General features: G+C 37.6%; 1 pseudogene; it reads left to right on the top strand.

The window, feature by feature from the left end:
• Positions 1-5637: 5637 nt before the first annotated feature.
• On the top strand, positions 5638-8849 carry LOC120875887 (annotated as a pseudogene).
• The last annotated feature ends 7662 nt before the right edge of the window (positions 8850-16511 follow it).

The following is a 16511-nucleotide window of genomic DNA, read 5'->3' as shown; positions in this document are numbered from 1 at the left end:
TTTAATAGCCAAGAATTCCCTTTGAATTTAGGTGAATTTTCATTCTAAATTATTCATTGCCTAATTTTTGCATTAGCAACAGCTAGGCATAACTTAGACAACTATTAAATACAACAACTATTAAATTCTTTGAAATAAAATTTAAAAATCAAAAAATTAAAAATTATAAAGCATAAAATGTGAGTAGAGTTTCCATGGTGGCTCAGATAGTAAAGAATCTGCCTGCGATGCAAGAGACCCAGGTTCGATCATTGGGTCAGGAAGATCTCCTGGAGAAGGGAATGGCTGCCCACTCCAGTACTGTTGCCTGGAGAATTCGGCCTGGCAGGCTACAGTCCATGGGATCACAAATAGCTAGACATGACTGAACGACTAATACATGCAAATATGAATAAAGAAATAAGCATAGATTACTTTTGAAAGCACAGAATAAATACTAATATTAGATTAACATCTGAAGAAAGGAAATAAAAAATTGGGATTCCAAAATTAAAGGAAATTTTTTCTACATAGTTTTCTAAACCAAAGGTTGGCAAAAATTTTCTATAAATGGCAATATAGTACTTAATTTAGGTTCTTCAAGCAAGATGTAAGAATATTATGTAGTTATTTATACAAAATAGAAAACAAATGTCTACAATTTTTACTGACAAAATTCAAAACAATAAAAATTATCTAGTACATTTTGTTGGTAATTTAGATCTGCTAGTGAAGAAAGAGAGTCCTGTTTTTGTGGTAACATTGCAGTTACATAGGGTTCAAGATTACTGCTTCCACTCAACAAAATTGATTGTAAATGATCATCTGTTAAAGCTGATTTATGAGATTTGAAAAGTTCTTTTACAAAGATAGATACCATCAAATACTGATATAAGTTCCTTAGCATACAATTTTAATGGAGCATATTTATCACTTGGAAAGGCACTTGTAGAATCGAGTTAGATTTTAATGTTGATATTTACCTTTTAGCATTTCACTATATTAGAGATCAATCACTTTCAACTGAAGATTAGATGTTAATTTTCTTTAACTCCTTTCTCCATTTTCAGAAAGCCCTATTCTATTCTCAGAAATCATCAAGTTTCCTGTCCCCTATGTATCTTGTAATTTTTTTTTAATACTGGTATTTTTTAAATCCACCTAATCCTCATCCCGCTTCTGCTTCTAGATAGAGGATAGTGATGAGTTTCGAGTTCTGTAATGGAAAAGATAATATATGTGGGATAGGAAATTGTCTATTGTCAGCATTCTGTATACATCAACTCAATTATTAAGAATGCATATTTTTCACAATGAATAATTATAACCATATTTTTAAAGTGGTAAGACTGTTCGCTTCTCCCTAGTAATTTCACTCACAATCCATTATAAACATGGGTATGTTAATTCTGTCATACAATGATTAAAATACATGCATTTCCTAAACTTTATCCCATGTGCATTTATTTTCTTCAGGGTCACAAAATGTGATTTATCTGGGATAAGACTTGGGAATTTTAGTTTCTAATTATAATTCTCTTTTCTCCTGCTTAGATATATCCAGTCAGCTCTCTATACACTAGGCTAAATTTACATAACGATGCTAATATTCACATATTATGCCTTTTACACCAAGTCACAGCTCTGAAACTTAGAACTCATTGACTTGCATTAAGTTTGAGATGGTGTATTTTCCATGCAGTCATATAACTTAAGTGTCTATATGGTAAATGGTGTCATGAGAGGGGAGTTGGAGTCCCTGGAGTTATAAACTCTGAGTCTAAAACACTGAATGCTTTGGTACTGGCACAAAGACAGGAATATAGATCAATGGAACAAAATAGAAAACCCAGAGATAAACCCACGCACCTATGGACACCTTATCTTTGACAAAGGAGGCAAGAATATACAATGGATTAAAGACAATCTCTTTAACAAGTGGTGCTGGGAAAACTGGTCAACCACTTGTAAAAGAAAGAAACTAGAACACTTTCTAACACCATACACAAAAGTAAACTCAAAATGGATTAAAGATCTAAACATAACACCAGAAGCTATAAAACTCCTAGAGGAGAACATAAGCAAAACACTCTCCGACATAAATCACAGCAGAATCCTCTATGACCCACCTCCCAGAATACTGGAAATAAAAGCAAAAATAAACAAATGAGACCTAATTAAACTTAAAAGATTCTGCACAACAAAGGAAACTATAAGCAAGGTGAAAAGACAGCCTTCTGAATGGGAGAAAATAATAGCAAATGAAGCAACTGACAAAGATCTAATCTCAAAAATATATAAGCAACTCTGGCAGCTCAATTCCAGAAAAATAAATGACCCAATCAAAAAATGGGCCAAAGAACTATACAGACATTTCTCCAAAGAAGACATACAGATGGTAACAAACACATGAAAAGATGCTCAACATCACTCATTACCAGAGAAATGCAAATCAAAACCACAATGAGGTACCACTTCACGCCAGTCAGAATGGCTACTATCCAAAAGTCTGCAAGCAATAAATGCTGGAGAGGGTGTGGAGAAAAGGGAACCCTCTTACACTGTTGGTGGGAATGCAAACTAGTACAGCCACTATGGAGAACAGTGTGGAGATTCCTTAAAAAACTGTTAATAGAACTGCCTTATGACCCAGCAATCCCACTGCTGGGCATACACACCGAGGAAATCAGAATTGAAAGAGACACATGCACCCCAATGTTCATCGTATCACTGTTTATAATAGCAGGACATGGAAGCAACCTAGATGTCCATCAGCAGATGAATGGATAAGAAAGCTGTGGTATATATACACAATGGAGTATTACTCAGCCATTAAAAAGAATGCATTTGAATCAGTTCTAATGAGGTGGATGAAACTGGAGCCTATTATACAGAGTGAAGTAAGCCAGAAAGAAAAACACCAATACAGTATACTAACACATATATATGGAATTTAGAAAGATGGTAATGATAACCCTGTATGTGAGACAGCAAAAGAGACACAGATGTATAGAACAGTCTTTAGGACTCAGAGGGAGAGGGAGAGGGTGGGATGATTTGGGAGAATGGCATTGAAACATGTATAATATCATATATGAAATGAATCGCCAGTCCAGGTTTGATGCAGGATACAGGGTGCTTGGGGCTGGTGCACTGGGATAACCCAGAGGGATGGTACAGGGAGGGAAGTGGGAGGGGCATTCAGGATAGGGAACACGTGTACACCTGTGGTGGATTCATGTTGATGTATGGCAAAACCAATACAACATTGTAAAGTAATTAGCCTCCAATTAAAATAAATAAATTTATATTTAAAAAATAAAATGCAGAATGCTATTCATCTTACATATTTGCCTCTGAAGTACGAGAATAGAGACATTGGCCTGGAAGAGTGTAAAAACAGATGTATGTGGTGATCATATAACAGGTAGAGAATTAGAGTTTTGTTTGAAGAGAAAAGCTGGAAACTGGTAAGTAATTTCTTGGTAAGAATGAGAAAACAATGGGAAAGGCTATGGCAAGATAGCAGAGCCCTAGAAGAGGAAACTGAGTTTCATTAACCTTTCCATGTATTATTCCAAAAAATAATCCCCTGCTCTACTTCTTCTGCCTTGACTTTTAATGCTGTTTGTGACTGAAAGAAGAAATAGAACACATTTGAGGTTGTAACAGGTAAATAGGATGGTCAATATCCTTGATACTTTATCAAAAATTCTAGGAATCAGTGTACCCTGAGAGGCTAAAGTTAGTATGACTAACCTAGGTTATAGAAGAGGAAGAACATTGGTGAGTAATTTGTGGATAGCATATACATCACTGTTATTGGATTCCTAGGACATTGTCCTTTCTTTATACTTCTGGTACATATATGATTATGCCAGATCTACTAAAGCAGATTTACCAATTGGAGTCTCTTTCTTTAATATATACCTTGTTACACTGCCCATGGGAGAAAAAAATATATAGACACAGAGAAGTACTTGAGACTGAAAATAGGAGTGGATGTTGAAATTTTCAATTAAGTCAAAAGGTATTTAGTGAGCAACATGTTTTGCCTCACTCAGTAATAAGTCTTGGAGCCAGATCTAAAGGACTCAAATAAGGTTCTTTAGTAATATTAGAAGCCTGACATAAAGCTGGAGACTAAGATTCTACCAAACTGAATTTGGATCTGCTTGCCTGACATGCAGCAAAGCCAATCTACTAACACTGAGTTGTGATGAAGAAAAGCAGTGTTTATTGCAGGGGTGCCAAGCAAGGAAAATGAGCACCTCATTCTCAAAAGCCTCAAATTCCCTGATGTCTTTTAAGCAAGCATTTTTAAAGACAGTGTTAGGGAAGAGGCTCATGCGATGTGTGATCAGTTCATAGACTATTTTCTGATTAGGTGAGGTAGTAGGGCAGTGGTCATGTTTCAGGAATTAACATCATCAATCTTTTGACTACAGTCCAGGGTCCACATGTTTGAGGTCAGCAGTTTCCACCTGATTGGGGATGGAGGAGGAGGACAGGGCAGGGGTCTGGCTTTTGTTAAAAACAACTGAAGAATTTGTGTCATACATTGGTATCTGCTTTCCTCAAGGAAAACTATGTTCTTATGATGCTATCCCATAGTTTGACATATTTCTTAAGTTATTCTTACCTCCTTCCTTGTTTGACTGCACCTTCTTCATTCCCATTTTACCCCTTTATGAATGATTAACTGTTTGAGCCTGTTCTTTGGAACTTGGGGAGACCTAGGAGACTAAATTTTATTCCACAAACAAGAGGTGGACACAAAAGGGCTTGTGCCTGGGATATCCCATAGGGTCCTGCTTGGTTTCAATTCCCCTTTTCTTTTATACACCTCAATCTTGAGGGGAATGAGTGGTGGGGGACAAAAAGGGGAATAAAGATTTGGATAGAGAGGTTAATCATAAATTTAGCAGGGGAACTCAATTCTTGGGGGACTTAGTTTCAAAGATAAAGAAATGAACAGCAACCTGAAAGAGTAACGTGGATTCTGATGTGGTGCCATTGTATTTGTGCTGAAGGTTTAGTATCACTTTTTAGCCACATAAAGACATTAGTGCTTTCCCTTATTAATGAGTCCATTTTCATTATCTACTGCTGATCAGCCTGTCTAGATTACGAAGAGGAGAATATCCAAGAAAATAACTGACAATGTTTTGAAATCTCCTATCTCAGAACCTGAAGAATAGCTGATACTCATGCTGGTAAGCAGATCTCCTTATCCATGTCCACAGTTCGAAAGTAGAAAAATTCTTACAATGCACTTCACAATTTCCTGGAAAAGAATTTGTTAACCATCTTAACGCTCACTAGTTGACACATTATCATTAGTCAAAATTACACTAATGATTAGGTAATAACATTGAATTTGAAATCTTAAAGGGATTAAGAGAAGAAAAATTACAAATATATATATATGCATTCTTTGTGGTAAAAATGCCAAGACCTACAGTCAATGGTACCTCACTAACATCAATTTTTTAAACTATGATATAATAATTTCTGTCTATGGGTAATTGATATCATTGAGACGATTTATGCAAAAATGTTAAAATAATAACTAACACATTAATATACATTTCCTAACTCTTTCTTTTCAGAGATGCATCAAAATTGAAGAGAGTAACCTATCCGCTATTGGCCACTATGCATGGTTACAACTGTACTAGACTGACTCCAGAATCATTCATACTGAATGGGGTACCTGGGCTAGAAGGTACACATATCTGATCTCCCTCTCATTTTGCTCCATGTACCTTGTGACTGTACTAGGATATTGTGGGCTCAAGAGAAGACTCTACACATGGATATCACCAGATGGTCAACACCGAAATCAGATTGATTATATTCTTTGCAGCCAGAGATGGAGAAGCTCTATACAGTCAACAAAAACAAGACCAGGAGCTGACTGTGGCTCAGATCATGAACTCCTTATTACCAAATTCAGACTCAAATTGAAGAAAGTAGGGAAAACCACTAGACCATTCAGGTATGACCTAAATCAAATCCCTTATGATTATACAGTGGAAGTGAGAAACAGATTTAAGGGCCTAGATCTGATAGATAGAGTGCCTGATGAACTATGGAATGAGGTTCATGACATTGTACAGGAGACAGTTACCAAGACCATCCCCATGGAAAAGACATGCAAAAAAGCAAAATGGCTGTCTGGGGAGGCCTTGCAAATAGCTGTGAAAAGAAGAGAAGCGAAAAGCAAAGGAGAAAAGGAAAGATATAAGCATCTGAAAGCAGAGTTCCAAAGAATAGCAAGAAGAGATAAGAAAGCCTTCTTCAGCAATCAATGCAAAGAAATACAGGAAAAGATCAGAATGGGAAAGATGAGAGATCTCTTCAAGAAAATTAGAGATACCAAGGGAACATTTCATGCAAAGATGGGCTTGATAAAGGACAGAAATGCTATGGACCTAAAAGAGCAGAAGATATTAAGAAGAGGTGGCAAGAATACACAGAAGAACTGTACAAAAAAGATCTTCATGACTCAGATAATCATGATGGTGTGATCACTCATCTAGAGCCAGACATCCTGGAATGTGAAGTCAAGTGGGCCTTAGAAAGCATCACTACGAACAAAGCTAGTGGAGGTGATGGAATTCCAGTTGAGCTCTTTCAAATCCTGAAAGATGATGCTGTGAAAGTGCTGCACTCAATATGCCAGCACATTTGGAAAACTCAGCAGTGGCCACAGGACTGGAAAAGGTCAGTTTTCACTCCAATCCCAAAGAAAGGCAATGCCAAAGAATGCTCAAACTACCACACAATTGCACTCATCTCACATGCTAGTTAAGTAATGCTCAAAATTCTCCAAGCCAGGCTTCAGTAATACGTGAACTGTGAACTTCCTGATGTTCAAGCTGGTTTTAGAAAAGGCAGAGGAACCAGAGATCAAGTTGCCAACATCCGCTGGATCATGGAAAAAGCAAGAGAGTTCCAGACACACATCTATTTCTGCTTTATTGACTATGCCAAAGCCTTTGACTGTGTGGATCACAATAAACTGTGGAAAATTCTGAAAGAGATGATAATACCAGACCATCTGACCTGCCTCTTGAGAAATCTGTATGCAGGTCAGGAAGCAACAGTTAGAACTGGACATGGAACAACAGACTGGTTCCAAATAGGAAAAGGAGTACGTCAAGGCTGTATATTGTCACCCTGCTTATTGAACTTACATGCAGAGTACATCATGAGAAATGCTGGACTGGAAGAAACACAAGCTGGACTCAAGATTGCTGGGAGAAATATCAAGAACCTCAGATACGCAGATGACACCACCCTTATGGCAGAAAGTGAAGAGGAACTAAAAAGCTTCTTGATGAAAGTGAAAGTGGAGAGTGAAAAAGCTGGCCTAAAGCTCAACATTCAGACAATGAAGATCATGGCATCTGGTCCCATCACTTCATGGGAAATAGATGGGGAAACAGTGGAAACAGTGTCAGACTTTATTTTGGGGTGCTCCAAAATCACTGCAGATGGTGATTGCAGCCATGAAATTAAAAGACGCTTACTCCTTGGAAGGAAAGTTATGACCAACCTAGACAGTATATTCAAAAGCAGAGACATTACTTTGCCAACTAACGTCCATCTAGTCAAGGCTATAGTTTTACCAGTCGTCAAGTAAGGATGTGAGAGTTGGACTGTGAAGAAGGCTGAGCACCGAAGAATTGATGCTTTTGAACTGTGGTGTTGGAGAAGACTCTTGAGAGTCCCTTGGACTGCAAGGAGATCCAACCAGTCCATTCTGAAGGAGATCAGCCCTGGGATTTCTTTGGAAGGAATGATGCTAAAGCTGAAACTCCAGTACTTTGGCCACCTCATGTGAAATGTTGACTCATTGGAAAAGACTCTAATGCTGGGAGGGATTGGGGGCAGGAGGAGAAGGGGACGACAGAGGAGGAGATGGCTGGATGGCATCACTGACTCGATGGACGTGAGTCTGAGTGAACTCCGGGAATTGGTGATGAACAGGGAGGTCTGACGTGCTGCGATTCATGGGGTGGCAAAGAGTTGGACACGACTGAGCGACTGAACTGAACTGAACTAACTCATTTATCTTGGGGAGTCCCTACACTGGCCCATGTAGTATTTCTTAGCCTTACTCTCCTTCACAGACATTGTTCAGTGTACAAAGTATTGTACCCCAAATGCTCTGCATTTTCCGGTTGATCTCAAAGAGCTTAGCTTCAGTGCTTGCCTGCTGCAGATGTTCTTTCTCCACACCTTCAAAGGGATGAAATCTGGAGTGCTCATGCTCATGGCCCTGGACCGCTATGTGGCCATCTGCTACCCTCTATGCTTTGCTACTGTCCTCACCAATTCTGTCATTGCCAAGGTGGGTTTCTCACCTTCCTTTGAGGCATGATACTTGTCATTCATTTTACAGTACTCACCAAAAGACTGCTCTATTGCAAAGGCAATATGATTTTCCATACCTACTTTGACCACATGTCTTTGGCCAAGTTGTCTTGTGGAAATATCAAGGTCAATGCCATCTATGGTCTAATGGTTGCCCTCCTGACTGGCAGCTTTGACATCTGTGTGTCACAGTCTCCTACACCATGATCCTCGAGGCAGTGGTCAGCCTGTCCTCAGCAGAGGCTCAGCAGAACTTCAGTACCTGCACTGCCCACATCTGTGCCATCCTAATTACCTATGTCCCAGCCTTCTTCACCTTTTGTACCCACTGATTTGGGAGTCATACAATCTCTTACAGCATTCACACTTTTGTGGCTAACATATACCTGTTTATGCCACCTACTATGAATTTTATTATCTATGGAATAAAAACTAAGCAAATACAGGAAGGAATGATCAAACCGTTTTTAGCAAAAGAGCACTGAAGAAAGATAAAAGTAAATCCTAACAAAGTGAGAGCAAAACATCTTCATAGATGAAGACATTTGTACCAGGCTGTGTATATGTGATTTGACAGCATCTATTCATTTTTCAATCCATGAATGTTAACAGATCATTCTTATACTTCTCTAGGACCTTATATATAAAGCTGAGAACATTTCCTTTTAAAAAGACCGACAAATCAATTTAACTAAATCTAATAACACTATCACTAGCCTTTCCATTAGTCCTAGTACTGGATTTGATGCTATTTGGAAGTAGTATATAGGAGTTTTCTTCCTAAGCAAAAACTTCTCCTCTAGTAAATAAAACTGAGAAAAAGGCACCATGCCAATTAATCAAAAATACTGATAATGTATAGTGAAACCACTGCCTCTTGAACTGTAGATTTTCATTAAACTAGAAAATGTATTACTTATTAAGGAATAAAGTTCAATGCTGCCCATTGATTTATTCATACATACCATGCTGCTGCTGCTGCTAAGTCACGTCAGTTGTGTCCGACTCTGTGCGACCCCAGAGATGGCAGCCCACCAGGCTCCCCTGTCCCTGGGATTCTCCAGGCAAGAACACTGGAGTGGGTTGCCATTTCCTTCTCCAATACATGAAAGTGAAAAGGGAAAGTGAAGTTGCTCAGTCATGTCTGACTCTTAGGGATCCCATGGACTGCAGCCCACCAGGCTCCTCTGTCCAAGGGATTTGCCAGGCAAGAGTACTGGAGTGGGTTGCCATTGCCTTCTCCCATACATACCATAAATATCTTTAAATACCTTGTGCCTTATGAATTTTTAGTACAAAGACTAATAAAAACAAAGCATTGCTACATATATATACACACAGGAAGCTATCACTAGAGTCAAGTTAATTAACAAATCATAACTTTCAAAATTCCCTGTACTTAGTGATCCATGCATTGTCCAAACCTGACACCACTGACATCCTTTCTGTCACTATAGATTAGCTGTATAAAATTCTTAAATGTTACATAAGTGAAATATTACTGAATGCAATCTTTTTCATCTGGTTGTTTTCACTCCCAGTCACTTTGAGTTTCATCAAGTTATTGTTTGGGTTAATTATGCAAATATTTTCCCTGCTGAGTTGTATTCTATTTCATGGATACATGAAAATTTGCTTATCCATTTATCTGTTGTTGGACATTTGGTTTGCTTCCAGTTTATTTACAATATATTCCAGGATATTACAAAAAAGGTTTTATGAACATCCATGTGCAAGTCTTTGATCAAGGATGTGTTTTCATTTCTCTTGAATAAATACTTAACAGTAGAATAGCAGATATACATGAAACTTAAAAATTAAAAAACTGTTAAGATTATTCCAGAATAGTTCTCTGTTACATTCCCACAAGTAATATACAAAAGTTCTACTTGTTCCATATCCTCACAAACATTTAGTATGGCCAGCTTTATTATTATTATTATTATTATAGTCATTTTAGTAAGAGTTTGTTGGTATTTTACTGTTTTTTATTTTAGCATTTATCTAAAGATGTTGAGCATCTTTACCTCTGTGTGTCATCAGTACATCTGTGCTTTTGAAATATCTGTTTAAATATTTTGTTACTTTTAAATTGGGCTATTTGCCTCATTATTAACTTGCAAAGTTCTTTTTATATTCTGAATGCAAACAAGGATAGGTTTTGTAAATGCTTTGTCTTGGTCTAAGCCTTGCGTTTCTTTTGGAAACAATAATATTTGAAGAACAATTTATTTTTATTTGAATGAGCCAGATTTCACAGTTCATTATTTTGTTTTTATAGTATAATTTCAAGAACTTTGCCAAACTCAATGTCTCTAACTTTTCCCTATGATTTCTTTGAGATATTTTATAGCATATTTCACATTTATTTTTGTGATATTTGGCATAATTTTTTAAATAATGTAAGGTAAGGATGAAAGTTTGCATTTTTATTTCTTTGTTCTGCTGGTTTGTGTGTATGACTGTCTAATTATTCTAGCACCATAATTTGAAGGGACTTGCCTTTGGCATAGGTTTAGCAAAACTTCAGCACATTTATTGAATGAAACTAAGAAAAGAAGAAACAAAAGGAAGAAAGGACAGAAAAAAGGAAGAAAGTAAGGAAGGGAGGAAGGAACAAAGACAGAGACCAAAAGGAAAATTTTAGAAGTGATGGATACGCTTATTGCATTATTGTTGTGATAGTTTCATGTGTATATATTTATCCTCAAACTCATTAAGTCATAAAAATTAAGTATGCACAGCATTTTTTAATGTCAATCATGCTTCAATTTAGAGGTTAAAAAAAGATAACTAATTAAAAAGATAACAGATGAGCTTATAAATGATACTTACTGACTTCGGTTTGTGCATGTCTTCTCGTTTCTTTTGAAAGCCATTTCAGTGGTATACAATAATTAGAGTAGTGCTCAGTTGACAATCTACATTCTTTGGACGATGTGGGAGAATGGCACTGAAACATGCATACTATCAGGTAAGAAACGAATCGCCAGTCCAGGTTTGATACAGGATACAGGATGCTTGGGGCTGGTGCACAGGGATGATCCAGAGAGATGATATGGGGTGGGAGGTGGGAGGGGGGTTCAGGATTGGGAACTCATGTGCACCCATGGTGGATTTATGTCAATGTATGGCAAAACAAATACAGTATTGTAAAGTAAAATAAAGTAAAAATAAAAATTAAAAAAATAAACTTTATAATAAATCTTAAAAAGAAAAAAAGTATAAAACATAAAGTCAATGTTAAGAAATTAATTCATGTCAAATAAACAGGAAAATAATTTTTTGAGCAGGGACTTTAGCACCAAGTACAGAAGTTGTTGAATATTAAGGGGGGAAAAACACTATAAATACATCATTGTTCTGTTCAGTGGAATAATTCTTACAACATCAGTTCAGTTCAGTTCAGTTGCTCAGTCATATCTGACTCTTTGCGACCCCGTGAATCACAGAATGCCAGGCCTCCCTGTCCATCACCAACTCCTGGAGTTCACTCAGACTCACATCTATCGAGTCAGTGATGCCATACAGCCATCTCCTCCTCTGTCGTACCCTTCTCCTCCTGCCCCCAATCCCTCCCAGCATCAGAGTCTTTTCCAATGAGTCAACTCTTCACATGAGGTGGCCAAAGTACTGGAGTTTCAGCTTCAGCACCATTTCCTCCAAAGAAATCCCAGGGCTGATCTCCTTCAGAATGGACTGGTTGGATCTCCTTGCAGTCCAAGGGACTCTTAAGAGTCTTCTCCAACACCACAGTTCAAAAGCATCAATTCTGCGCTCAGCTTTCTTCACAGTCCAACTCTCACATCCATACATGACCACTGGAAAAACCATAGCCTTGACTAGATGGACTTTTGTTGGCAAAATAATGTCTCTGCTATTCAATATGCTATCTAGGTTGGTCATAACTTTTCTTCCAAGGAGTAAGCATCTTTTAATTTCATGGCTGCAATCACCATCTGCAGTGATTTTGGAGCTCCCCAAAATAAAGTCTGACACTGTTTCCACTGTTTCCCCATCTATTTCCCATGAAATGATGGGACCAGAGGCCATGTATATTGTCACCGTGCTTATTTAACTTATATGCAGAGTACATCATGAGAAACGCTGGACTGGAAGAAGCACAAGCTGCAATCAAGATTGCCGGGAGAAATATCAAGAACCTCAGATATGCAGATGACACCACCCTTAAGGCAGAAAGTGAAGAGGAACTAAAAAGCCTCTTGATGAAAGTGAAAGAGGAGAGTGAAAAAGTTGGCTTAAAGCTCAACATTCAGAAAACGAAGATCATGGCATCCGGTCCCATCACTTCATGGGAACTAGATGGGGAAACAGTGGAAACAGTGTTAGACTTCATTTCGGGGGGCTCCAAAATCACTGCAGATGGTTCCTGCAACTATGAAAGTAAAAGACGCTTACTCCTTGGAAGGAAAGTTATGACCAACCTAGATGGCATATTCAAAAGCAGAGACATTACTTTGCCAACAACGGTCCGTCTGATCAAGGCTATGGTTTTTCCAGTAGTCATGTATGGATGTGAGACTTTGACTATGAAGAAAGCTGAGTGCTGAAGAATTGATGCTTGTGAACTGTGGTGTTGGGGAAGACTCTTGAGAGTCCCTTGGACTGCAAGGAGATCCAACCAGTCCATTCTAAAGATCAGTTCTGGGTATTCTTTGGAAGGAATGATGCTAAAGCTGAAACTCCAGTGCTTTGGCCACCTCATGTGAAGAGTTGACTCATTGGAAAAGACTCTGATGGTGGGAGGGATTGGGGGCAGGAGGAGAAGGGGATGACAGAGGATGAGATGGCTGGATGGTATCACCGACTAGACGGATGTGAGTCTGAGTGGACTCCGGGAGTTGGTGATGGACAGGGAGTCCTGGTGTGCTGCAATTCATGGGGTCGCAAAGAGTCAGACATGACTGAGCGACTGAACTGGACTGATGTACAGTATCATGTCCACTGCAAACAGTGAGAGCTTACTTCTTTTCCAGTCTGGATTATTTTTATTCATTTTTCTTCTCTGATTGCTGTAGCTAGGAATTACAGAACTATGATGAATAACAGTGGTGAAAGCAGAAATCCTTGTCTTGTTCCTGATCTTAGGGGGAATCCCTTCAGTTTTTTATCACTGAGAATAATGTTTGCTGTAGGCTTATGTGAAGAGCTGACTCATTTGAAAAGACCCTGATGCTGGGAAAGATTGAAGGTGGGAGGAGAAGGGGATGACTGAAGATGAGATGGTTGGATGGCATCACCAATTCAATGGACATGAGTCTGAGTAAGCTCCAGGAGTTGGTGATGGACAGGGAAGCCTGGCGTGCAGCAGTCCATGGGGTTGCAAAGAGTCAGACATGACTGTGTCACTGAACTGAACTGGAGACTTATCATATATGGCCTTTACTATGGCCTTTACTATGTTGAAATAGTGGAGAAGGAAATGGCAACCCACTCCAGTGTTCTTGCCTGGAGAATCCCAGGGACAGGGGAGCCTGGTGGGCTGCCATCTATGGGGTCGCACAGAGTCAGACATGACTGAAGCGACTTAGCAGCAGCAGCATGTTGAAATAGGTTCCTTCTATGCCCATTTTTTGAGGAGTTTTAATCACAAATGGGTGCTGAATTTTGTCAAAGGCTTTTTCTGCATCTCTTGAGATTATCATATTTTTTATCTTTCAAATTGTTAATATGATGTATCTCATTGATTGATTTGCACATACTGAGGAATCCTTGCATCCATGGAATAAACCCAACTTGATCACGGTGTATGAGCTTTTTGATGTGTTGCTGAATTCTGTTTGCTAAAATTCTGTTTGCTAAAATTCTGTTGAGGATTTTTGCATCTATGTTGATCAGGAAAACTGATCAGTTTTCTTTTTGTGTGTTGCCTTTGTCTGCTTTTGGTATCAGGGTGATGGTGGCCTCATAGAATCAGTTTGGAAGTGTTCCTTTCTCTGCAATTTTTTGAAAGAATTTTAGACTGGTAGGCATTAAGTCTTCTCTAAATGTTTGATAGAATTCTCCTGTGAAGCTATCTTGTCCTGGGCTTTTGTTTCTTGGGAGATTTTTGATCACAGTTTCAATTTCAGTGATTGTAGTTATGTTGTTCATAATTTCTATTTCTTCCTGGTTCAGTCTTGGAAGATTGAACTTTTCTAAGAATCTGTCCATTTCTTCCAGGTTATCCATTTTATTGCCTTGTAGTTGTTCATAATGGTCTCTTGTAATTCTTTGCATTTCTGCATTGTCTGTTGTAACCTCTCCTTTCTCAACTTTAATTCTGTTGATTCTTCTCTCTTTTTTTCTTGATGAGTTTGGCTAAGGTTTGTCCATTTTGTTTATCATCTGAAAGAACCAGCTTTTAATTTTGTTAATCTTTACTATTGCTTCTTCCACCCCTTTTCATTTTTATCTGCTCAGATCTTTATGATTTCTTTCTTTCTACTAATTTTGGGGTTTTTTGTTCTTCTTTCTTCAGTTGTTTTCAGTGTAAAGTTAGGTTGTCTATTCAATGTTTTTCTTGTTTCTTGAGGTAGGATTGTATTTCTATAAACTTTGCTCTTAGAACTGCTTTTGCTGCATTCCATAGGTTTTGAGTTGTCGTATTTTCATTGTCATTTGTTTTTAGAAGTTTTTTTTAATTCCCTTTTGATTTCTTCAGTAACCTGTTGGTTATTTTAAAATGTATTGTTAATCTCCATGTGTTTGTGTTTCTTACAGTTTTTTTTCTTGTAATTGAAACCTAGTCTCATAACATTGTGATCAGAGAAGATGCTTGATACAATTTCAATTTTCTTAAATTTACTGATGCTTGATTTGTGACCCAAGAAGTAGTCCATCCTGGAGAATGTTCTATGTGCACTTGAGAAGAAGGTGTATTCTTCTGTATTTGGATGGAAAGTCCTGAAGATATCAATGAAAGCCATCTCATCTAATGTATCATTTAAGACATGTTTCCTTATTAACTTTCTGTTTTGATGATCTGTACGTTGGTGTGAGTGGGATGTTAAAGTCTCCTACTATTATGATGTTACTATCAATTTCTCTTTTTATGTATGTTAGTGTTTTTCTCATGTATTGATGTGCTCCTATGTTGGGTGCATAAATATTTACAATTGTTATGTCTTCCTTTTGGACTGATCCCTCGATCATTATGTAGTGTCCTCCCTTATTTCTTATAATCTTCTTTATTTTAAGGTCTATTTTGTCTGATATGAGGATTGCTACTCCAGCTTTCTTTTGCTTCCCATTTGCATGGAATATATATTTTCCATCCTCTCACTTTCAGTCTATATGTGTCTTGAAGTCTGAAGTGGGTTTCTTGTAGACAGCATATATATGGGTCTTATTTTTGTATCCATTCAGCTAGTCTGTGTCTTTTGGTTTGAGCATTTAATCCATTTAGATTAAAAGTAATTATTGATATATAAGTTCCTATTGCCATTTTCTTTAATTGTTTGGGGTTGATTTTTTTTTATCCTTAGTTATTCCTTTTTATCAATCCATAGGTTTTTTTTTTTTTATTCTTACATAGATAGTATTTTCTGTTGTATTTCTTGACTACAGAAGTCCCTTTAACATCTGTTGTAAAGTTGGTTTGGTGGTACTGAATTCTCTTGACATTTGCTTGTCTGAAAAGCTTTTTATTTCTCCATCATTTTGAATGAGATCCTTGCCTGGTACAGTAATCTTGGTTGTAGATTTTTCCCTTTCAGTACTTATATATATAAATATATCCTGCCATTTCCCTTCCAGTCTGCTGAGTTTCTGCTGAAAGATCAGCTGTTAAACATATGGGGTTTCCCTTGTATGTTACTTGTTGCTTCTCTCTTGCTGTTTTTAATATTCTTTCTTTGTGTTTAGTCTTTGTTAGTTTGATTAGTATGTATCTTGGAGTGTTTTTCCTTGGGTTTATCCTGTATTGGACTCTTTGTGCCTCTTGGACTTCATTGACTATTTATTTTTCCATGTTGGGGATATTTTCAACTATAATCTCTCTAAAAAATTTCTCATACCCTTTCTTTTTCTCTTCTTCTTCTGGGACCTCTATAATTCAAATGTTGGTGTGTTTGATAGTGTCCCAGAGGTCTCTGAGACTATCCTAAGTTCTTTTCATTCTTCTTACTTTATTCTGCTCTTCAGAA

The sequence above is a fragment of the Oryx dammah genome, unplaced genomic scaffold (assembly GCF_014754425.2).
Source record: "Oryx dammah isolate SB20612 unplaced genomic scaffold, SCBI_Odam_1.1 HiC_scaffold_17, whole genome shotgun sequence".
NCBI lineage: Eukaryota > Metazoa > Chordata > Mammalia > Artiodactyla > Bovidae > Oryx > Oryx dammah.
This window is presented reverse-complemented; position numbering and strand designations above follow the sequence as displayed.